Source organism: Haliotis asinina, chromosome 10, assembly GCF_037392515.1.
Source record: "Haliotis asinina isolate JCU_RB_2024 chromosome 10, JCU_Hal_asi_v2, whole genome shotgun sequence".
NCBI classification, from domain to species: Eukaryota; Metazoa; Mollusca; class Gastropoda; order Lepetellida; family Haliotidae; genus Haliotis; species Haliotis asinina.
In genome coordinates this window covers 35,902,423-35,925,495 of record NC_090289.1, presented here as the reverse complement: position 1 = coordinate 35,925,495, position 23,073 = coordinate 35,902,423, and the positions used below count along the sequence as shown (strand labels likewise).

Sequence of the window (23,073 nt, the reverse complement as noted above, 5' to 3'; positions counted from 1 at the left end):
GTGTTTTAAGTCAATCTGCATCTAACATACTACCTCCACAACACGAGTTTATCTTGTGATTGCTGTACGATTACATACCTAGCCGTGCAACCTAGCTGTGCAACGTCAGTATAGTTATGTTTGTGCATGTTATGACCTCACCTCCCCATTGCCACGATGTTAGTCACGGTTACGCTTGAATAGGTTCCACAGATTTGATGTTAAGATTAACCGATGCCTTTGTTACTCTGTCTCAGCTGAATCCAACATTGTATCATACAGTAACCAATTTGCATAAGAAACACGCATAAGATTATAACGAAATAGTAAGTAGACGTTCGTGGACTGGAAACATGCGCTAAATTAATTACTAAGTTGGTTTGGCTGATTGATCTTAGCCGGGCACATTTTTTCAAAAGTGACGAGGGCGGTGGGACTCTTTTTTTAATTTTTTGATAGAAAAAAGTGACGCGGGGGGAACGCATTTATATATTTTTTTTTCACTCAGAAATACAGCTTGGGAAGTTTGGCACGTGTTAATGCGGTCAGTAACATTCGTTCTTACAGACACTCATTCTTGTAGAGGACAAATGCATGATCGGGACGGGGCCAAGTCAAAATTATTTTTTTCAAACGGCAATAAAATTGTCACGCACACAATTAAAAGAAACGCGCCGGTGCCCAAGAAACATTTCACTTTATACTTTAAGATATGTTTTTCATCAAACATGACGTAGAAACTTTCATTAAATGTACTAGTTTTGTGTATTTAGTTTGAACGTAGAAACGGCCTTTGCTTTACAACCAGTTCTACGGTAAAAAAGTTTCAATCATTCCAGTCCACTCATCATGAAAAAACTCCCATGTGAGTGACATTTTTCTCTCGCCGACTTCTCTATACAGTCTGCATAACCAGTATATTAATTCATTACGAGGCATATGTGTAAGATCGAGATAGTTAAATCTATATACATGTACATAGCTAAACTTGACTTTGCGTGACACGAGACAAACCGTCTTTCTGCCCTCCTTGGCTTGTGCGACCTTGTACATAACGTTCATAAAATCTCTAAAAATCTCACAGGGACATGCAACAACCAATTTGGGATTAGTTTTCGGCAAAAGATGAAAACCAGGGTTTGGATTTGCGATCGGTATTTGTACTTTGGATATTAAAGAGTTCAGTTCCATTTTCAACAGAAACGGGGACTTAATTAAATGTTATTGTTCACTGTCACTTATCGTCAAGAAATGGACATGTTAGGGCCTCTTCCTGCAATACAAGTGACTGGACTGAACTTTATTTACACTCAGACCTCATACCCTTTACACGTATTGAAGGTCCGGGGTAGAATAGGCCTTCAGCAACCCATACTTGCCATAAAAGGCGACTATGCTTGTCGTCAGAGGCAACTAACGGGATAGGGTGGTTAGGCTCGCTGACTTGGTTGACACATGTCATCGGTTCCCAGTTGTGCAGATCGATGCTCATGCTGTTGATCACTTTATTGTCTGGTCCAGACTCGATTATTTACAGACCGTCGCCATATAGCTGGAATATTGCTGAGTGTGGCGTAAGACTAAACTCAGTCACTCGCTTTACACCTATTACAGGAACAACACATGAGACAATGCGTCTTTAACATACAGGTATACAACATACATCGATAACTTCCCCGAGCAGTGTGAACAGATATCAAAGAGATAACAAGAGTGAGTGCATGAGTGAGTGAGTAAATTTTGCTTAACGCTGCATCAGCAATGTTGCGGCTATTCGCAAAAATGATAAATAAGAACTGAAAATTTGTAAAAGAAACATGCCAATAATAAGGAACACAATGACTGAATATGTTTCAGGTCAGACCCACGCACTACCCCAAAAATAAAAAATAAATGGCTATCAAGGCGAGGGTCATTCTCGTGTACGTGCTTGACATAGCGTCACGATAACCCTGTCAAGCCTCATGAGATAGAGATATTAAATGAGTCATTAACCGGACTTGCTCTGTCATCTGTCGTACTTAACCTAAAAAGCGTGTTTATGGTAATAACGCTGATACCTTAGTGTTCTGAATGTCCAACACGTACACGCGATATCTCTGAGAACCATGCTGACGAGTATTTGTGTGTGTATACATTTAATGGGGTCGGGAGAGGTACCTCTTTCGTTCTTGTCATTATCAACCGTGATGAAGCGAACGTGTTGAAAACTTAACTGTGGTGAGGGATTAATACAATTGTTATTTGAATTGGTTGGGTTGATCGGTTTGATCTTTGATGCCGCACTGACCACTAATTACAGCTATATGGCGGTGGTCTGTAAATAATCAAGTTAGGATAAGACAACCAAGTGATCAAAATCATGAGCATCGATCTACTCAGTTGTGATACGATGGCATGTTGATTGGATGGGGAACAGTCACATGGCGACCTGACAGATGACTATTCGCCAGGCTATCTGATTTGTTTCCCTTGTAACACATGGTTTGCCAGATCCGGATCCAACCCGTTAGTTAAAATGTCACTTTATCATGGACCCTTAATTAGCCACTGTGGTTACACACATTTAAGTTTTACCTAAGCTTTCTCGAACACGAGGATAAAACCGCTATGACACAACATGGTGTGATCTGACTCGGATACAGGGCTAAACTTCCTCTTTACAGAAGAGTTAGGTGTGCTCTAACTGAACCCAAAGTGTGCCAGTGCATTAACTGTCATAACACATGTTCTCTTATTTCAAAACATTGTCACTCTTTACAGTTAAACTGGCGCTATACATTACAACGTGCTCTGACAAAAATGAAACAGGCTATGAAAACACTTCAAATTTAAGAATGTTACACTAGATATATATTTATGTATCTGGAGAGTTAGGCGAGTCATTGCTCGAGTGCGGCCTTCAGGGATGAGCAAATATAAGAATAAACATAGACTCCGTGGAGTATGTTTTATCTTACTGTTTGCACAGATTCTGAGCAATGAGATATTATCTACGCAATAAAACTGTGTATGGTGACACGCCTGAAAACGGATTCTTGTAACAGGCCCGTCCCATTCAGTAAACTCACTTACTCAATAACGACATGTGCGAAACTGATATAGAGTGCGACTATGAAACCGTTTACATGCTCGACTCAACATTTTTTTGTGTGACAAACATTGAGGTTTGTCAATGATTTGCTAGGACTGTAAATATCTGTAGCGTGCTAGTTGTTGTCATCGTGAGTCACAGTGACAGACGAAACGTAGGGGTAGTGTAGTAACAATGCTAGAAATGTGAATTTAAACATCCGCAGCAGTAGCAGAAGCAGCAGCAGCAGTAGTAGTAGTAGTAGCAGCAGCAGCAGTAGCAGCAGCAGCAGTAGTAGTAGTAGCAGCAGCAGCAGTAGTAGTAGTAGGAGGAGGAGGAGGAGGAGGAGCAGCAGCAGTAGCAGAAGCAGCAGTAGTAGTAGCAGCAGCAGTAGTAGCAGCAGCAGCAGTAGCAGCAGCAACAGTAGTAGTAGTAGCAACAGCAGCAGTAGTAGTAGTAGGAGGAGGAGGAGGAGGAGCAGCAGCAGCAGCAGTTGTAGTAAAAGTAGTAGTGAGTGAATATGGTTTTAGGCCGCCTTTAGCAATACAGAAGCAATATTACGACAGGGGCACCCGAAATGGGCTTCAAACACATTTGGGAAATCGAACCCGGGTCTTCGGCTTTACGAACTAGCGCTTTAACAACCAGGCTACCCAACCGCCCCTAGTAGTAGTAGTAGTAGTAGTAGTAGTAGTAGTAGTAGTAGTAGTAGTAGTAGTAGTAGTAGTAGTAGTAGTAGTAGTAGTAGTAGTAGTAGTAGTAGTAGTAGTAGTAGTAGTAGTAAAATACAGTATTCAAACTAATACCTGAATGAGTGAGGTTAGCTTTAGGCCGCACACAGCAATATTCCAGCTATATGACGTCGATCTATATCGACCCGTGAAGGTCCGGGTTAGAATAGGCCTTCATCAACCCATGCTTGCCATAAACGGCGACTCAGCTTGTCGTAAGAGGCGACTAACGGGATCGGGTGGTCAGGCTCGCTGACTTGGTTGACACATGTCATCGGTTCCGAACTGCGCAGATCGATGCTCATGTTGTTGATCACTGGATTGTCTGGTCCAGACTCCATTATTTACAAACCGCCGCCATATAGCTGTAATATTGCTGAGTGCGGCGTAAAACTAAACTCACTCACTCACTCACTCACTCACTCACTCGATCTATATCATAGAAGTCTGACACATGAGTGTTAACTGCAAACCACTTGCCGTGAAATTAAATGCATTCCAGCATCTAAGATGTCAATCCAATACTTGTTGAATATAACCACCAAAGTCACAAACACGTTGAAGTGTTTTCTAGAATAGTAAAAGCTAATTAATTATCTAAAAGTCAATCATTTTCTTTGAAAAGGTTATTAAATAGTTTCAGTGTAGTAAATACTAAAGTAATTGGCTGTTTTTGCAAATAGTGACAGTTTCCTCCTTGCCTCCTTGTGTATACAATTTCTGCTTTGTAAATCAGATGTCTAATGGGACACTGACAATAAACTATGTCAAAATATACTATCCAACTAAAGAAACGCATAGATCAGAAATCTCTTGCGGAAATGTATTTTCAAACATGTATAACTCGTCCACAAACAGACTTTGGTGCATGAATTTTGCATCGGTTTGGGAAAATAGGTAATGTCTATACAACCAAGTGGAAACTTTGAGATAACAGACCGCCATTGTGACGACGTAGAACTGCCCCGACGTCAGGTTCCCTGGCTCTCAGACCAGTCCCTTTCAACCTGTACCGTCCCAGGTACCCTGGCTGCTGGGTTGTCACCCGTAGCAGTACGATCACGCAACAGCAGTACCGATCTTGGGCTGCAGTGGTAACTCGAGGTCTGACTGTACATAGATGTTCATTTGTTATACAAGTTTGCAAACCGTGATATCTTGCTCAGACTAACATTCAGACGCATGGCAATAGAAGATAGGTAATCTCCAGTGTGCATTCTTTCAAGACGTGATGTGGTGATTTGACCTTGAAACTCCTTCAAAACGAATGCCAATTTCCTAAAATTATCTGAATTTTTATAGCCAGACAATGCAAGCTCTTTGCTGCACAATTTCAACTGGAGGGTGACTTTTGTTGCGTTGGCGGCGACGCCTTTTTAATCCCTGAAAGAAATCTCATAAAAATCAACATTTTCAGGTAAAATCGATTTTTTACTTGTGCAGAAATGTAAAATCGTGTTATCATCACTTTAGTTACATATTTTGACGATTGTTTGAACACAATAGGTAATAAATAGATTTTTTAAATTTACAAATCGCCTATGCGATTCTTTTTTGGGATAGTATAGGTCGGACGCTTTTTTTCGGATTTTAAATATTTTTAAACTCTAGTTAGGTGTGGAAAAAACAACCCGGAAGCAGTAATTCTCATGCATGGTGCTGTGTTTCGCCCGTAATCTGCCAGAGGAATCAAATAAACATGCCCGTGGCATGTTAATTAATGCCCTCCAGGCGCTGATCTGGCAGTTTAAGACATTTATAGAACCACTTTCGCCTAAAACAATGACATCGAAGTTCAAACTCCAAGCAGCTATAAAAAATCAGATCACAGTTGTCTTTAATTTGACTTCAGGGCATGTGCTGCATTGGTTCTTCGTATCTGACATGAGCATTCATTTATGTTATGTCATAAACGTATGTGAAGTAGCAATGAGGGCAGTAGTGCCTGTAGTAGTAGTAGTAGTAGTAGTAGTAGTAGTAGTAGTAGTAGTAGTAGTAGTAGTAGTAGTAGTAGTAGTAGTAGTAGTAGTAGTAGTAGTAGTAGTAGTAGTAGTAGTAGTAGTAGTAGTAGTAGTAGTAGTAGTAGTAGTAGTAGTAGAAGAGACTGAGTGTGTGAATTGGGTTTTACGCCGGTTTCAGCAATCTTCCAGCAATATCAAGGCGCGGGACACCGGAAATCGACTGCACACAATGTACAACCACCAGGCGACCTCCACCGCCCCCGTGTACTCAGAATATTCAACTTTCTCTCGATATCATCTTAAGTAATTTATTTATTAAGGACACGGTTGCGCAGGAAAGTATTAATGATTTAAGCATATAATATCATTTTTATATAAAATATTAAATATGTAACTTCCAAAACTGAGAAAATTATAGAATTCGTTTATATCTTTATTACCAAATGTAGATATGCTTGTTATAGGAAACATTACGGTCGATCCCTGTTGAAATCGACGATAACTGAGATACGTGAATAATATTCACTGACATATAATATTCACTGACATATAATATTCACTGGCATATACATGTATATATATTGTTTGTCAGTTCAAATGCCAGATGGCGTTTTATATTGGAGAAGCATATCTAGAATAGCAATCAGGATGTAAGTCACGAACGTTCCTGGAGAGACCGGAAGAACGCGTGTGATAGCAATGTGGCAGGCTGACAACAGGATGTAGGTATACAGACGGACGATCATACATATGATGTTCCGAATGTACACGGCTTGTCTGACTTTCTGTCGTGTTTCAGGTGTCAGCTTGCTAGTAAAGTCGGACACTGGGTCTGATTTGTAGGTCACATAGGTCATATGAAGTTCAACACAAGATGTATCGGAGGAATACTGACCTCCTCCCCACCATCCGTAATGGTACATCAGGGTCACGATTATTGTGTCACATGAATTAATACCGTCGTTATCGGTGACTGTGTATGGTTTTGCGCCGCTTTTAGCAATATTCTACCAATATGGATTCACACATTGTACCCATGTGGCGCAACGGACCCGGTTCTTTGGCTTGACGTTTTAACAACTAGGCTGTCCACTTCCCCCTGTTGTTATCACAATGATCGTCGTCTGAATAACCCATAACATTGTCATTTTCATCAATAATCGTCATCATTGTGAAGATGTTCATCATAGACTATTTTCTTTCAGCTACAGAAAGAAGATGTTCATCACAGACTATTTTCTTTCAGCTAAAGAAAGAAGGAGTTGTCAACTCTACGCAAGGTCAAAGGCTTGGACGAACTTCGAGGACCCGTTAAGGTCCAGGTTAGAATATGTCGACTAGGTTGATGCAAGCCACCGTATCCCACTGCGTAGACTAATGGACATGAATTCAGTCACGAAATTTCCCCGGTGAAGATTGAATATATAACAGTATAATTATGGCAGGAATATTACCGAGCGGCGTCAGGCAACAAACAACACATGGTACAAATGCCTTAGATCATGATCCAAATTAATCCCAATTAATCGCTTAATTAAGCTTCAAACGTTTCGCCCATGTTGAATGAAGTTTCATATTTCAGGGACAGAATGACACAAACCTGAACATCACACTGACTAAACAACCAACAAAGAGCAATAGCTTTGTTGATGACGAAGCGCAGACGCAGACTCTGCCAACTGCAGTATGTTTACGCATGACAAACACTTTCTACAATGAGGAAGAAACTGTCTTACAAGTCTCAGTTTTACAATAAAGGAGCAGGTACACACCATACCTGTCCGACAGGTGATCGTTTGATGACAAATTAATTAAGCACGTGAGAATGACATGGCCAAAGACATCGCCCACATTTGTGACTAAATATATATGGTTCGCACCCTAAAAAAATCCAGTTTCACAAACTTTAGACACAGAATGCAGAAAAACACACCAAAAGAGCATTTTTATCGGAATAATGAGGTGGGAATGGGGGTGCGCATTCTTAACTGTTTCAGCTTCTGGTTGTCGAATCCATTTGCAGAGATTTTCGGGGAAGGGCGGCAACTCCTACCTACAAGTATACCCTCCGCTCCTATGAGAATCTAACGGGTTTTTGGATCAATGCTGGATTAATAGTCCCATAAAGCCTTATTATATCGGAATATCGTTTGAGAAATTCTTTTCTTTAGTCCGTATCCTTACCAACACTACCATTGATAAATATCGGTACCCTGTAATGGGGAGGGCGCCCCAGTAGTGCAGAGGGGTGCTAGAATAATAAGATAGTGGGTTCTACTCCTGGTCAGTCCTGCTGTTTTGTGATTGTTAGAACCTTACCATTGCCTGTTAGTTTCATCAAAGGACTAAAGGTACAAAACCCACATCCTACAGCGGCATGAAAATCACTCACGCACGTGTTCAGATTCTCACTCACTCACTAACTTGTGATCCTTTTGACTTCTAGTTAATGAGATTTCGCTGTTGAATGAAACGCTGATACACATTTTATGCAAAATAAATATATTATACTTAGATCGGCCTGATTAACCGATTTGTAAAAACGAGGACTTGAAAATAGTAAAAGAACCAAAGCCAAAGCATATATACTTCATGACTGACTGAAATGAATGACTGAATGCTAGACACACAGTAATAACTTGAAGAGTTCGCCAAAAGGAAACACATGGTCTACCCAGCATCGTTTACAAAAACTTCGAGGAAGACTTCTTCAAACCTAGAAACATTTATCAAGTTGTCACAATTTCAGAAAAAGATACAGATGTCGTTGTGGTGGTAGTCCTGGCGGCAAACCAGACAATCTTCTTTTACAGTGGATCATGTGCATAAGAGGACCCCAGTTTGATTCATTTAAGTATACACTCAAGTATAAACCTTAAAGCTCCTGACTCCTATTGTCGCATTGTTGAACCAAACAGAATTCTCGAAACGTCATCGTCAGACAGACAACTTGACATCAGTAGACTTCTATCTCTGTTAACTGACAGACGTGCAGGGACGTACAATTGCGTTTAAGAAGATCTTACTTTACATGTTGTAATCCGGCCGGCCCAGACAGCATGTTCACATATTTAAAGACGTATATGTGTTCGTGTATTTATGTCTCTGTGTATGACATTCAGCTGTGCACCGTGGTTCGAATCTTTACAGGAGGGAGAACTTAGATATGAACAAATGATGTTCGTCTCTTTAAATTGTCATTGTATCTTCTATGATCGTTTCACTTGTAGATCCTTCGTACGTTTTGCAGTAAAATCAAAGATATACATCTGCGTATGTCAATATTAAGGCGCCTGTGCGTTTTGTAAGAGTGGGTTTGGCCTTACACTACCAAGCGCTTTGCGCTAACAGTCGCTTAAGTCGCGGTTTTGTGGGACGGGTACCTGTGCTGGGTGTTCCGCCATATTAAGGCGCCTGTGCGTTTTGTAAGAGTGGGTTTGGCCTTACACTACCAAGCGCTTTGCGCTAACAGTCGCTTAAGTCGCGGTTTTGTGAGACGGGTACCTGTGCTGGGTGTTCCGCCATAACCACTTGTTCTGACATGCATAGATCCAGAAATAAGTACATGAATATTGCGAGGATGAATCAAGCCGATCTCCGAATTTCCGATCGGTTCATTTACTGGGACATACAGTGATTGTCATTTAAAACTTCCTATCCATTTGTTTGTAATTTAAAAGAAAACAAAAAGGAAAATCTAATCAAACATCCTTCATAGTCCCTGGGACTATCGCTTAGGATCAAAGAAGCACCTCAATAGGTACCAAATATATAAAAGCAATCACTTTCATTCTCTCACTCACATTCTGTACTTAGATTACGAGTTGGGTCTAGAACACAGCAATTCGCTCTACAGATTTGCGTCCCTTGCAATTGGTCAAACAAGAAAACTGTGATTGTGGATTCGAATACCGATCCACTCCGATCATGTTCCTTGCTTAATTATGGTGTTTATGGGTTTTGCCAAAGAGTGGGTGAGTGAGTTTCTTTCTACGTCCCTTTAGCAATATTCCAGCAAAATCAAGACAACGGACTCAAGAAATGGGTTTCACACATTGTATCTATGTGAGGAATGGAACCCAAGTCTTCAGCGTGAGGGGCGAAAGCTTTAACCACTCGGCTACCCCACAGCCCATCGCCAAGGCAGTAAACCTGCACTTGCCAAACGTATCACTTGGGATCCTTTTCAATTTGAAAATACCTTGTATCTGCCAAAAAATATATTTTCAAAGGCTAAGCCTGAGTCTGCCTCTGTGATGGGCACATAATTTGATACAGCACTGGGATATAGACAATACCACTAATAACCAGCTCTGGCTATTTTGGTAGAGTTGTTTTATCATATGATAATTCTCTCATCTTTCATTATTATAACAATTATGCACAGATAAAAATAAATATCTGCGATAATATGTGTCTGTGTAGAACCCATAGTTTAAAGTAAATCTCCAAACGTAAAGAACTATGTAAATGCACATGGTATTATCAAGTAAACCTTACAACCTTGTGTGAGACAATTCAATGAAAAACTGGGACTACGCTCACACGAAACATATATAAAAATGAACAGAAACAATTACCATGTGAAATCATCAGTAGTTCAAAAACGAAAAAAATATTTTGTTTCAAATTCGTTTCATCAAAAGCAACTCTATCTGATCAGGTGGTGCAACGTACTATAAACCCTCAAGACGATATTATTAATTACTATAACGAAACTACTGCGACAAAACAAGAAACATTTACCTGCAGGTGACTCTTAATCCCAAGTAATCCAAACGGTATCCACTAGCGTTATGTTGAGAAGGCAGAGGCAGGCCCGTACATAGGGACCAGACACAGTATCACTTTCCTTCCCTCAATTGTATGGACAGAGAGACAGCCGGATCCCACACGCGCCAGTATTCATCAACAAGTGGGCCCCGAGTGTAACGGTGTTCAACGTCCGCCCCGGTCTCAGTGCATGTGTTTAGTAATAACTTGTCCTCGGGCTAAAGCTGGGCGTTGTTAAAGAATTGAGTCATAGATGTGGTTTAATGCACTGGATGGTTATTGGTGTTATAAACGTACATTTATCTAGACACAAGGACGTTATATTGGTTTTATTTGCCCCGAGAGGTGTGTAAATTGTTTTGTTGTCGTAAGATCGTTAAAGAACCGTTCTGCAGAACCATATGACATGTTGGCAGGACAAGTGAAGCATTCATGTTCTTGTTTTGACCAGCACTCCTGACACAATCCCATGTCCTATTCTGTAACCACTTCAAATAGGAAGTCACGGGTTCAGGAAATCGCAAGTGTGATTAATTTTGTTTGTTTTGTTTTTTTCTTTAACGACGCGTTCAGCGGTGGTCTGTTAATAACTGACTCTGGACCAGACAATCCAATGATCAACATGAGCGACATACGCAACTGAGACACGATGACATGGGTCGACCAAGTCAGCGAGCCTGACCTTAGGATCCCTTTAGTTCCCCCTTACAAGCATGGGTTGCTGAAGACCAATTGCTACATGGATCTTCAAGGGTCCATGATTAATGTAAATTTACGAGTAACGCACCCTTTCTCCCTAGCAACATATGCTGGATCGTTGTTCATAATATCAATCACTGGCTAATCTCAATGTACACACTTGATTGCGTAGTTGGATCGCATTAAGTGGAATATTGTTGAGGGTGACATTTGACAAAAGACACGCACAAAATTACACATGCATGCGCACAAACACAGACACACAAACAGACACACACACACACACACACGCACACACACACACACACACACACACACACACACACATAGTTAAACATGCAGTCCAAACAACTGATGATGACCGTAAAATAATTCAACATTTAAACGTAAAACAAAAACATTTATAATTTGTTGTTCCGACAATTGTACTATAAACAGTACCGTCTGTACGAAAGAGGTTTGTCTTTATACAGATGGTAGCTTTGAATCATTCATCGGAATCCCCTGAGCCACTACATCGTGTAATGGTGATTAAATGTTTCGATACCATCATATTAACTGTCTGTTGTAGACAACGCTTTCTGTGGAATGGGAGACTCACTCACTCACTCACGCACTCACTCACTCAAATGTTGAATCTGCTCAGCTGCTCTCATATCGCAGATAACATCGGCCATCTTCCGAGAACTTTCACGTGTTGTACCGGTTGAACTTTATAACCTGCAGCTAAAACTTTGACGGCTTGTTGAAAGTCACCGTGTCAAAGATCACTATCACTTGTCACCGACTCTAAAGAGAATAAACATGCGTAATGAGATTTATATAATAGGTATAAATAGGAACTCTTCAGAGACATTTATGCAATTACTAATCTCTCCTAATGTCCTGTCTTACGAACTGAAATGATGTTGTATAAGATCTAGTAATTTGATAGGAATTATATTGCAAATAGATACATCACAATGAGGCGGTAGAGCTTATCTTCAAGACACCCAACCCTTATTCCGCCTACCTTCTAAGAAGCCACACATGAATCAAATTCCATAACTGGGGCATTTAATACACTCTTTACTTGATACGTAGCCATCAACTACTACTGTCAGTCAGCATCCAAGCTCAAGTCATACTCAGCTACCCTTGAATGTCCACCATCTCCAACTCCTTTCAATTCAATATATGTAAACCCATGTCAGTGACTTCTGTTGAGAGTGTTTGTACGTCTCACGTGTGTTCCTCGTCCCTAATTATCCAGTTCTCCATCCCTCTCGATTCTGTCTGAGTAAACTTGTATCTGTGTTTGCTTGGTATACGTTTAAAGTTTGGTCACTGAAATCTGGGGACGGTTCACGTTTAACATTAAGAGCGACCATTATACGTGGACATTTTAAGGTGAGCACCTCAAACCATCGAATGCAGCCTTTGACAGTAAGAGCACAGCTGTATCGCTACAACACTTTAAGGCGGCAGCGGCTGTAACACAGCAAAACAGCAGATCACATAACTGTAACCAGACACCAGTGCCGTACCACAACAATACAACCGATCTCAGCAGCTGTAACCCGACAACAGTGCTGTACCACAGCAACACAGCCGATGGCAGCAGATGTAACCCATCAACAGTGCTGTGCCACAGGAACACAACCGATAGCAGCACCTGTTAGCCCCAAATCAGTGCTGTATGGCAGCATCACAGTCGACAGCAGTGACAACCACAGCTACACAACCTATCACGCCAACAGCTCTAACAAGGCAGAACCGATCACGTCAACTGTGAGACAGCATTAGCATTGCGTTGCGCCAAGAGAGGTGCGCGAGTGCATGAGAGAGTAAGCGATTTTCCATTCCGCCCTCGCACGTCAACGCACCAACTTGACATCATTTTGAAACTGTTACATGCCCTCTGCGCTCTGCATTCTACATGTCTTTAGAGGGTAGCATCTTACACCTCGTGGTATCCGTTCCTGGCTAGCATCTTACAGATATGGGTACGATCCTCATCAGATACCATTTTTCAGCTATTGGTAACCTGTTCTTATTTTGTAACTCTCTACACATAGTGGTAAACACGTTAGGTAACATTGCATATTGGTAATCAGTTCACATTAATTATCGTGTACCAGAAAGGGTAGCCGATCCTCATCGGGTATATTCTTACAAGCATTGGTCACTAGTCCTCTCTGAGTAGTACCATACTGGTTTTGATAACCGGTCCTCACTGAGTAGCATCCTACAGGTAAGGGTAACCGATCCGATCCTCATTAGGTAACATTTTATTTTTTACAAGCAAGGGTCACCTGTCGTCTATGGGTAATATAGTACATGGATGATAACTAGTCTGATTGGGGAACATCTTACAAGTCGTCGCCCCAAGTCCTCAGTGGGTAGCATTATGTTTTCACGTAACTGGGCACAAAGTCTGCTGTAGAATCTCATACAGAACAAAGCCTCTTCACCCCAATGTCTACTTCTTGTGTCAATATCTATTGACCCTGGTGTTTGGTCCAGCGGTCAGACCGGTGGAAGTACATTCTGAATAACTGCGTGGAAAGCTTTCTTGATCTCACTGCCAATTAGACAGACACCTTCATGCACAGCGCAGCCAACACGAGGTGACCTTTACGATCATTCGGGGCAGAAGATTAAAAGTACAGAGCCTCCTCTTGGAATTGGGTGTGTCAGGTTCTGTCTCCCTTTGTCTTAACACAAACTGCAAGACTAGTCTAAATCCATGTATAGGGCTGGTTAACCGTATTTCTCGGCCCTTATCACGGTTTGATAATGTAATATTACACACTTGACAGGTAACCCTTACAAGAAAGGTATGTGTCTGTCATTGTTACGGACAGTTTAAACAGGTTTTGAATAACCACTAGAATGTAAGTCTAAACCACTTAGCCTCATGGTGGCAATTGCTGGGTTTACTCGGTACAACAAAAATAGGTATACTGCCATGACTCATTAAGTTGTAATAATATTCCAGCAATATTGGAGACCGTCCGTAAAGAGTATAAGAAGTCGGGTAGGGGCGGTTCAGTGGCCCATTCGCTGACTTGTAACATGGCTGACGCAGGTTCCACATTTCTCGTGAATTTCTCCACAATTAGCAATGACTTTGCCTTTCATAACATAAACTTTGAAATTCCCCAAAGAAAACCCAATACTCCTTCATAACCAAAGTTTTTATTGGCAAAGTCTGCTCCGGGAGAGAAATCTTTCGTTCACCCATTGATAACAGCATTCTACAGACACCGGCTTCAACGTCTGAAACTAGGTTCCAGTCACTGATACTTCAATGGGATGCCACATGTATAATGCATTACACATCACATTGGATTCTTTAATATTTTCCTATCCCGAGCAACCTATGAGAGTTGGAAGAGGAGGGTGATATACATCTGGCTGCCAGAGGCTCGGCGACCTGTGTGAAACGAACAGACTGGGCTTTGTCGGACGATAAGGTGCACTGTATAGTTTACCTGTTTTTTCCGACTGACGAGATAAAGCTTTGATACCCATACCTTGGGTACGATTGCACAAACACCAGCTGAGGATAACACAACTGAGGATTCTCTAACTATTCAATCAGTTATGTTTAAGGAGAAATACGAAACTTAGAGCGAAGTGTTTCTATCTAATCAGTATCTGTTCAGTAATTTTATCATCTGACATCAGTTCCCCATTACGCCCTAATGAAAATAATCATACCTCGTTTGATAATTACAATTACTTCCACATACGATTACGAAGAACCAAATGACAATAATTTAAAGACGTAATGACACTGGTGCATGTAATATTTGATCTAGAATATGCTATAATGTAGAGTACAAGCAGTGTTTGCGCCTTGTCTACGGTCCTACCTGCACACAGTAAAAGCAAACAGACGAGAGACGACATAGTTACATCATGTCGATGACAATAAGGTGTGATCCAAGGAGTGTTTCATTCTTAGCCGAGTGGGATTCAAAATATCCTCTGACAAATCACATACTATGAATTACCAACATGCACCACTCTTTACACACATACACCTTAACTTTAAACCTTTGGATAAAGTACATTCTTATCTGATATTATGCAGTCTCCATTTGATCGTCTTTGCCTGAAACATCTTTCATTAAAAAGACAAAATTATTTGTCCTGCTCGCATGGGAACCACAAATAAAATCACAGCTTATGAAAGATAAAAATGTTAGGTGGGTTGTTCACGAGATTCGACTTGTGTGAAGTTTGACACCTTTCTTTGTGAAGGGATTCTTTTATTTGCCCTGATTTGGTTGGAATGGAAACAACTACCACAATGCAAACTTCTATTTAATCTCCCTTGAATCGTCTCAGTGTCGTCAATGTATTTCTTCACGTTATGGTATGTGCCCTAAGTTGTTTCATCTGTTTTGGGGGAAATAAAGATCTATAACACACGCTCTGTCGTCAAGATGACAGAGCCTCTTGTAAATCATCTGAACATATGTCATTTCATGAATGAGTGAGTGAAGAGGGATTAATGTCGCATCAATAATACAGAAAAAATGAGAGCTATATATGGCATTCAAGGCAAAAATATTAACATTCTCGACTTGTAAAGTTTCTTATGATTAATAACATTTATCTACTAAACACCAGAACAGGGATAGTATCATAAACATATCGACAGACAATGAACACAGGATGTTAGAAACATCAAGAAGTATTTATGGCTCATAACATTTTGGTTCTTTATTCAACACTGAACACAAAAAAGGCCTCGAAAACAAAACATGCCACGTGCAAACAATATTAATATTATATAGGAGGTTAAAGATCCAGAATACAACAAGCTGCTAATTTCTATTGGTATTTGCTGTCGCCATATGTGTGCTTCAAACAGGCGTTTTGAAATGCAAACTTGTTAGGCCGCATAAACAAAATGAAAGGTTCCTCGGACACATTTATTTTCAAAAATGACGAGGGCAGTAGGATTTTCTATTTAAATTTTTGATAGAAAAAAATACGAGGGAGCAACACATTTTCCTTTTTTTTCTCTCAGAAATACAGCTTGTAAAGTCACGTGTTAATGAGTAGTAGATGTTCTGTCACACTCGTTCTTACAGACTCTCATTCTTATAGTGGACAAATGGATAATCGGAACTCGGCAAAGTAAAAAGTATTTTATTAAATTGGCTATCAAAAATTGTTACGCGCACAAATAAAAGTGGCGCGCCGATGCCCGAGAAACAATTCACTTTGTTTATTAACCTTGAAGATATGTACATAAGATTTATATGATTACATTATAAATCCCATAAATATTCTCTTCCGTTCTACAAATTTACAGAAATGAAGTGGTTAGACCGAGGTCAGGATAAAGGGTAAACTTCCCCGATCTATTTTTGAATTTGGGGTTTCTGTGTAAGGCATTTGTACCGTCGCTATTGAACCTATTTAGCATCACGGTGTTATAGGTACTGAAAGGGGGATGTCACACAGTGAGGGCACAGTGCTTCTTTGTTTCGCTGCGGGTTTTGTTAAAGCTACAAAAGCATGTGGTTGCCAGTAACTTCAAAGCCCGATAACAGGTGGCGAAATATGGGATTTGAAGAAAAATCATTCGACGACTGTAAATCGCTTACAGTATGTGTTTGAATATTTGATGTGTTGTTTGAGAAGCAGGCATGACGAATCTGAGGGAAATGGCACTTGAAAAATTACAAAAAAGAACTGGAAGCAGAATTCTTTTTTTTTTCTTTCTTTTTTTTATAATTACGTCTTTGCAGATATGTTATCTATAATGGAAAAACAATTTATGGATATATGTAAATTTGGAAAATGAATAGCGATCTATTTATTCATTGACAATTTGATGACATATCATTCATAAAAATACCAATATCCCTGAACTATTTTGTCCAGTATTAGTCGGATTTGGGTAATTCTGCAAGCAGTCTTTTTCTTGTGTAGGGTGTCTTCAAATCTGGTGGTTGATTTACAAACAATGTAATAAGCCTGACGGGACATATTGGAGTTTGGATCAGGTCCATTTGAACATACGCTTCAAACAGTTTTTATTGGATCAGTACTCCAATCACCGGCTGGAGATTTTGAATCTCTAGAACAAAACAGTAAATGCATTAAACTATTTGAGGTACATCTCAGTGGAAACATCTACTTAATGGAACAAGGTTGTATGATTGAAATATGTAATCCTAAATTCAACCGATAAATATATTGACAAAAATCAATGCGCATCATAATTGTTTCTGAAACTGCAAGGATTTCACAGATTCGGGATATTAATAAAGTTTTTGATATTTCCCACTAAACTGATTATCGAACTGACTTAACCTACACCTCGTATATACGTCATTTTATCCATAACAGATAACTGACTACTAAGGGAGATGGTGTAAATGACTGACTGAAAAATGATGCTGTAAATGACTGACTGGTGTAAAAGATTTGATTATCTTCTGTTGATCAATGGAATACACATTCGCCTATACGCATCATGCACAGAAATACCTGAACACACTATTAAAACTGTATATGTATAATTACTCTATGGTCCAAATGTTAACAAGTTCAATATATGGGATAAATCTAAAATTGTAGATAAATTAGTCACTGTATGTAGAACTATCATGTAACTACAGATATTGTCCCTGGACACTCCCTAACACAGTGAGGATAAGTGATTGAGAGAACACTTGCATTATGCAAACACTACCTAAATGACCACTATGTTGAAGCCTTATCGTTCAAAGAGTTACAAAAAATCCAGCTCACCTACCGTGTGATGCTAGCGAAAACACCTCACGCTCGATAACCATTGAAAGCGTTGTCTCGGAAAAAGAAATGCGGGACAGCTTGAAGGTGTGGTTTTTAGGAACTTCAGAGTCAAAAGAGAGACACAAGGTAGTCTTTGTTTGGGTGTTTTAGCCAGAGTGGACGCTTGATGGCGGGATCGATACGACGATGTTGACACGAGACAAGCGTCCAATTCTAGCCTTGATTTTCAAATCAAATAAACACACACTGCGTTTGCCATAGAAGCATGGAGGTATACCAGCAATGTCGGTGGTAAAAAGTCGAGACTCCAGCCTCCAATATTGGTCGTATCTGTGTAATTGTATCGTCATGTTGATTGGCATTATGCCTGGAATCTGCAGACAGTTTGAGACTCAAATGAAAGATATGTATACTTTGGTCGCTTTCGGCATTGTTCATTTGCGAGTCATCGATCAGGCCTGAGAAAATACATTGCACGTCAGAGTCGAAAGATGCTCCAAGTTCCTTGAAGTCTGGAACAGGGTTTATTGCCATGTCGAAAGCTAATTGTCCACAAATTGTTAAAACCTGTATAAATAATCGCTAAATCGCAACCAGCATAGCATCGGTATCAATGTATGTGTATTGTGTCCACGTATTTCAACCAGATAAATCAAATCTAATTTGATGCAACTGGTAAGAAATACCAGAAGACATTGCTGACTACTAGTCAGAAACCTAATGAAATCGTAAATGGTCATTATTAACTTAGCATTGAACAAAGCGTGAAATACATGCTTTAATGATTTCATAACTATTTCACTGAAGGCTGATGTTTGGTGTAGGAACCAATATATGTGTACATCAATCAATAAGATCAGTTAGCAGTAGATTAGCCAGACAACCAATCCATGAATAACTTAAGGACAAAGTCTGTTTCCACGACAAAGTGTTTCCAACTGTAACAGTTTCATCGCTAGATTACACTATTGAAATATGTTTCGATAGAGAATCCAGACTAACTATTTTCTGACGAATAAGTTGTATACGTCATGGAACAGAATGGGTTTTACTGGACGTGTACTGCTCTCTCGTTGAATACGAGTTAAATTCTTGAGAAGTAAAGCCAGAAGATTCCTCCGCTGAAGCATTCTCGAGACACAAGGAAACGCTGCTGGGACGTACGCTTGGATTGCATGGGAATGTCTGGCAACTGCAATGTGCTCGTTGGAACATACAATCTGTTTTACGATCCATTTACCTGGATTGATTCCATAGAAAATGGCTGTTGCACTGCCCAGTTACCAGCGTCTAACTAAACGGGATCTAGCTACGGTTACTTTGAAACATCAGATGCGATCTCCCGAATGTGAAGCAAACACTGACGACAGTCCGTCCTGTCAACAAACACGGTGTCCCTTTGTGACTGCAAACTTGGCTTTAAGATTACTGGCCAGAGATCAATACCGCGAGGACACACGTGAATATGGGCTGACAATTTAACAAAGCCAGACAGGGGCTGACGTAACTGCAGGTCCCTACACCAAGCAACAAGACAACCAAGTATTCAGGTCATTCATACAACGTGCCTTTAGCTAAATAGGTTGTTTGAGCCGACCAACACTTAATTACCGTTCTTTACAACTAAATGATTAACTGAACACGCAAACACGTTTAACAGTAAAGTCAGTGCTTATGTTATTGTATCTCATTCTTTCCGTACTTGAATGCTGCAAAATCATGTTAACTTTCAGATGTTTACAAAGGTGATTGATTAATATATTATGTCGCATGATACTACTGACTTGAAAACTAGATATGAGTTGTAAAGTTGGAACTTGGCAGTAATAATACCGAAAGCTTTGATACAAAGCTTATTCTTTTGCACTAAACCACACTTCCTTATACACTCTATGCATATTGGAAGATGTTACATTATGCATGATTTAAATAAACGAATTAATAAAATCAGCTCTAATTAACAAAGTCAACGAAAATGTTTAGACTAAGACAAATGATGAGTTGGAGGGTTGGAGTGCCATGCATGTTCATTTACGTCCATTCCACGAATGATGCCGATGAACCAAACCCTGATAAATTCAATCCTTAGTAAGAAACCATTTGCAGTTCCATTTAGGCAATAGTATGATAAAGCAGTGACACCTTCAAAAGAGATACCTACCTTCCGACGCTGGCTTTTGAATCAAAGGACCGTTTGGTGTTTGTTCTATTACATCAAGTGACAGACACTTCCAATTGGTCTTAACAGTCGAGACATGCAGTTACGAAAAGTCGATGGCAATTGCAAACATCAATCCGCAAGCAAAGCTTTACAACCAGCTTGGCGAATTAAGCAGTACCTGTTTCTACAAATGGGCGACGAGGTCCTTCACAATGGCCTAACGGGATAACCCACGGTACATTTATTTGCTGTTCTGAAGACGACTGATCCCATAACCCTGTCGGCAGGTTGTACGCACATATATGCCAAAGTTGCTTCTGTTTTCTCAGCTTACCAGACTTAACGTTTGTTCCATAGGTCGCCCAAAATTAAGAATAATAAGGACATGTGACAATATGATGTCATCCATCTTCTTTGAAAGCAGTGTACATATTATTATCTCAGTGACTGAAAACTGCACGTATTTACCTTTGGACGCTTCATTGACCTTTTTGAAAGCTAATTACAAAGAAATCTAAAAGAATGTCAAAAGCAGAATATCAGTTTTAATAAACAGAATTTCATATCTTTCTCAAATTAATACTTTTTCTTGATTCACAACTCAAGCGTTTAGATGACATTTCGTTTAGTTTAAGTACTCTTGGACCGACTTCGTTGATGAAAAACGAACACAACCAGTTATCCATTTCGGACTTAAAGGAATAACCCTTATACTCTCGGCGCCGCCCATGCTCAATTAAGACTAACGACTCAAAGGTGGTTTCCTGCGCAGATTTGGAAGCATACGACCCCTAAACTCATCTTTTGAGGTCTCAACTTAACAAGCTCGAGACACGACAGGCCGTTGAAGCAGGGCATTCAACAAATAGACAAATGTTGGATCGGGTAAATCTAAGGATAGCATGGCTTCGGAAAGCTCTTCTTTTAAGTTTATAGGTTTGGGTTTCCGATATTTTTACAAAATGTGAAAATCTTATTAAACACGTGTATTAGGTGTGGAAGAAGACTCGGTGGAATAGGAAAACAGTAAGTTGGGGTTTTGTTGTTGTTGATGTTGTTCTTGTTGTTTTGTTTCGCTTTTGTTCTGTTGTTTTTTCTTGATTGGTGGATTTTTTAACAGAAATGCTCAAACTAACTTAGTGTCAGTAAAGATCTTTCTAAAGGCACCTCTCGCAAAGCCTAAACATCGGGGGGTGGCATATGGCAATGCTTTAGTCAAACAAAGTATGAAATGTCTCAGGTGTTTATTGCTATAATATTGCATGGGTCGCTCTTGTCGATTTCCATGTCTAAAGAAAAAAGAACAATGCATGATGTTTCCTTTACTCCTACAGAAGTATTACTTATGGCAAAGATGCTTGTTTAAGAAAGCGATACGACAGTTAATCCAAGCAGAAGTCGGATATGACAATGAGTTTCAAAGTATTTCACGGTAACGTTCTACCATTGTTAAACGCAGTTAAATAAATCTTTCTTGATGTGTAACGTGTACTTACTCTTTCTGCATCATATAATGACGTACTTGGAAAGTATGCACATAGAAAAGAGTATCGCAACAGCTATGATGTGTTTCCCAATATAGCTATTTTATATTTATATCAGAATTTTGTGATTACACTTTCCTTCGTGCGCACCATACATGGATTTTACATATACAGGTGCTACGATCAAAGGCGAGCATAACCTGCAATGCATGTACCCGTCAAATATTATCTTTCAGTAAATAATTCTTCCAGCTCAATAAATTAACAAATCAATTTTCGGTGTTGATGAGCAAATATGGGGCCTCACCTACTTCAAACAGCATAAACATGGCAAGTTATTGGTATGTGGAATGCTGTCATGTCACGTGGCTATTGCAGAAAACATCAGCACACTAATGACCAACCGGTTGTCCAGGTCGACGTGTGCTGACAAGACATCATCCGTTCATGTCAAGTGGACTCTCGTTTTTGAAAATCAGTCAATTTGTACAGCCCAGTGGCTGGTCTCAGAAGTCGAACACATTCGTTTACGATCAATGTATCCATAACTGGCACAATGAGATCATTTCTATCCCCAAGGGTACCATCAGTACCTGAACCCATTTCTACTTTTGGTGTACATCTTCCGAATCGTACTTGCTTACCATCATTGACATTTAACATGTAACCATAGTGTATCTTTTGAGACGGGCCGTTGGTATAATTGTCCAAGAAATGAGAGAATGTGTCAACTACGTACTTCTGATAGCTTCATTATATTTTCATTGCAAAGAGATAGACACTCTGAGGAAGCAATATTTACCCACCTTTTTAACCTCTTTTCGCGATGAAACAAAGGTCACAAACATATTATCTGTAGAAACATCTCAAGACAGAGATATCAAGACATAGCAAATCTATCAAACAATGTCCTACATCCGCCATCTCTTGTCAGAAAAAGATCATATTAAAATGCTGTTGTCTGCCATTTTGAATTTGATTTTGTATTTCTATATATGTTTACAATGTATGGTCTTGTACCATCGAGGGGGTTTATGACAGTAAAGGATTAAATCGGCTTCGGCATAACGTCAAAAGACATCTCAGAAGTTAGACCGGCTTGCTGTCAACATCGGTGTTACTCGAATTTCAGGTAATGGGGAAAGGTCCAGTGAAAGGACAAAAGTATATATCGTTTATTCATCACTGATAGCCGAGCTCATGTTTGGTACAGAAGAATCACTGTATATCAACAACTGAATATTGAACAAGTGCATTTAAGGACGGGCCTCTCATATGACTGAAATGTGTCCTTGTGAAGATCAGACAACATTCTGAACGGACCACGGTATATCACATACATGCTACACAGGGTAGTTGTGCCATATGTTGTTGATAATCCTCTGAACACAAAGGCCAGTCTCCATGGACGACAATGCTAAGGCACACCGTACACCTTCGTTAGTGA

At 39.9% G+C, this 23,073-nt stretch overlaps 2 protein-coding genes across 3 annotated transcripts in view; one reads left to right on the top strand and one right to left on the bottom strand.

Annotated features, from left to right (window-relative positions):
• The window catches only part of LOC137297648 (mannose-1-phosphate guanyltransferase alpha-A-like), a 510,132-nt gene that overhangs the window by 123,066 nt on the left and 363,993 nt on the right, over positions 1–23,073 (top strand). The gene's annotated exons all lie outside the window — the stretch shown is intronic.
• Positions 1–23,073, bottom strand: part of LOC137299023 (chitinase-3-like protein 1) — a 35,194-nt gene that overhangs the window by 10,118 nt on the left and 2,003 nt on the right. The window contains exon 1 of one of the 2 annotated variants that reach the window (XM_067831495.1): positions 10,491–10,711. The exons of the other annotated variant lie outside the window; for it this stretch is intronic. The gene's annotated coding sequence lies outside the window, so the exon portion shown is untranslated. Of the gene's footprint in view, positions 1–10,490; positions 10,712–23,073 lie in introns of those variants that run through there. 2 annotated transcript variants of the gene reach the window in all.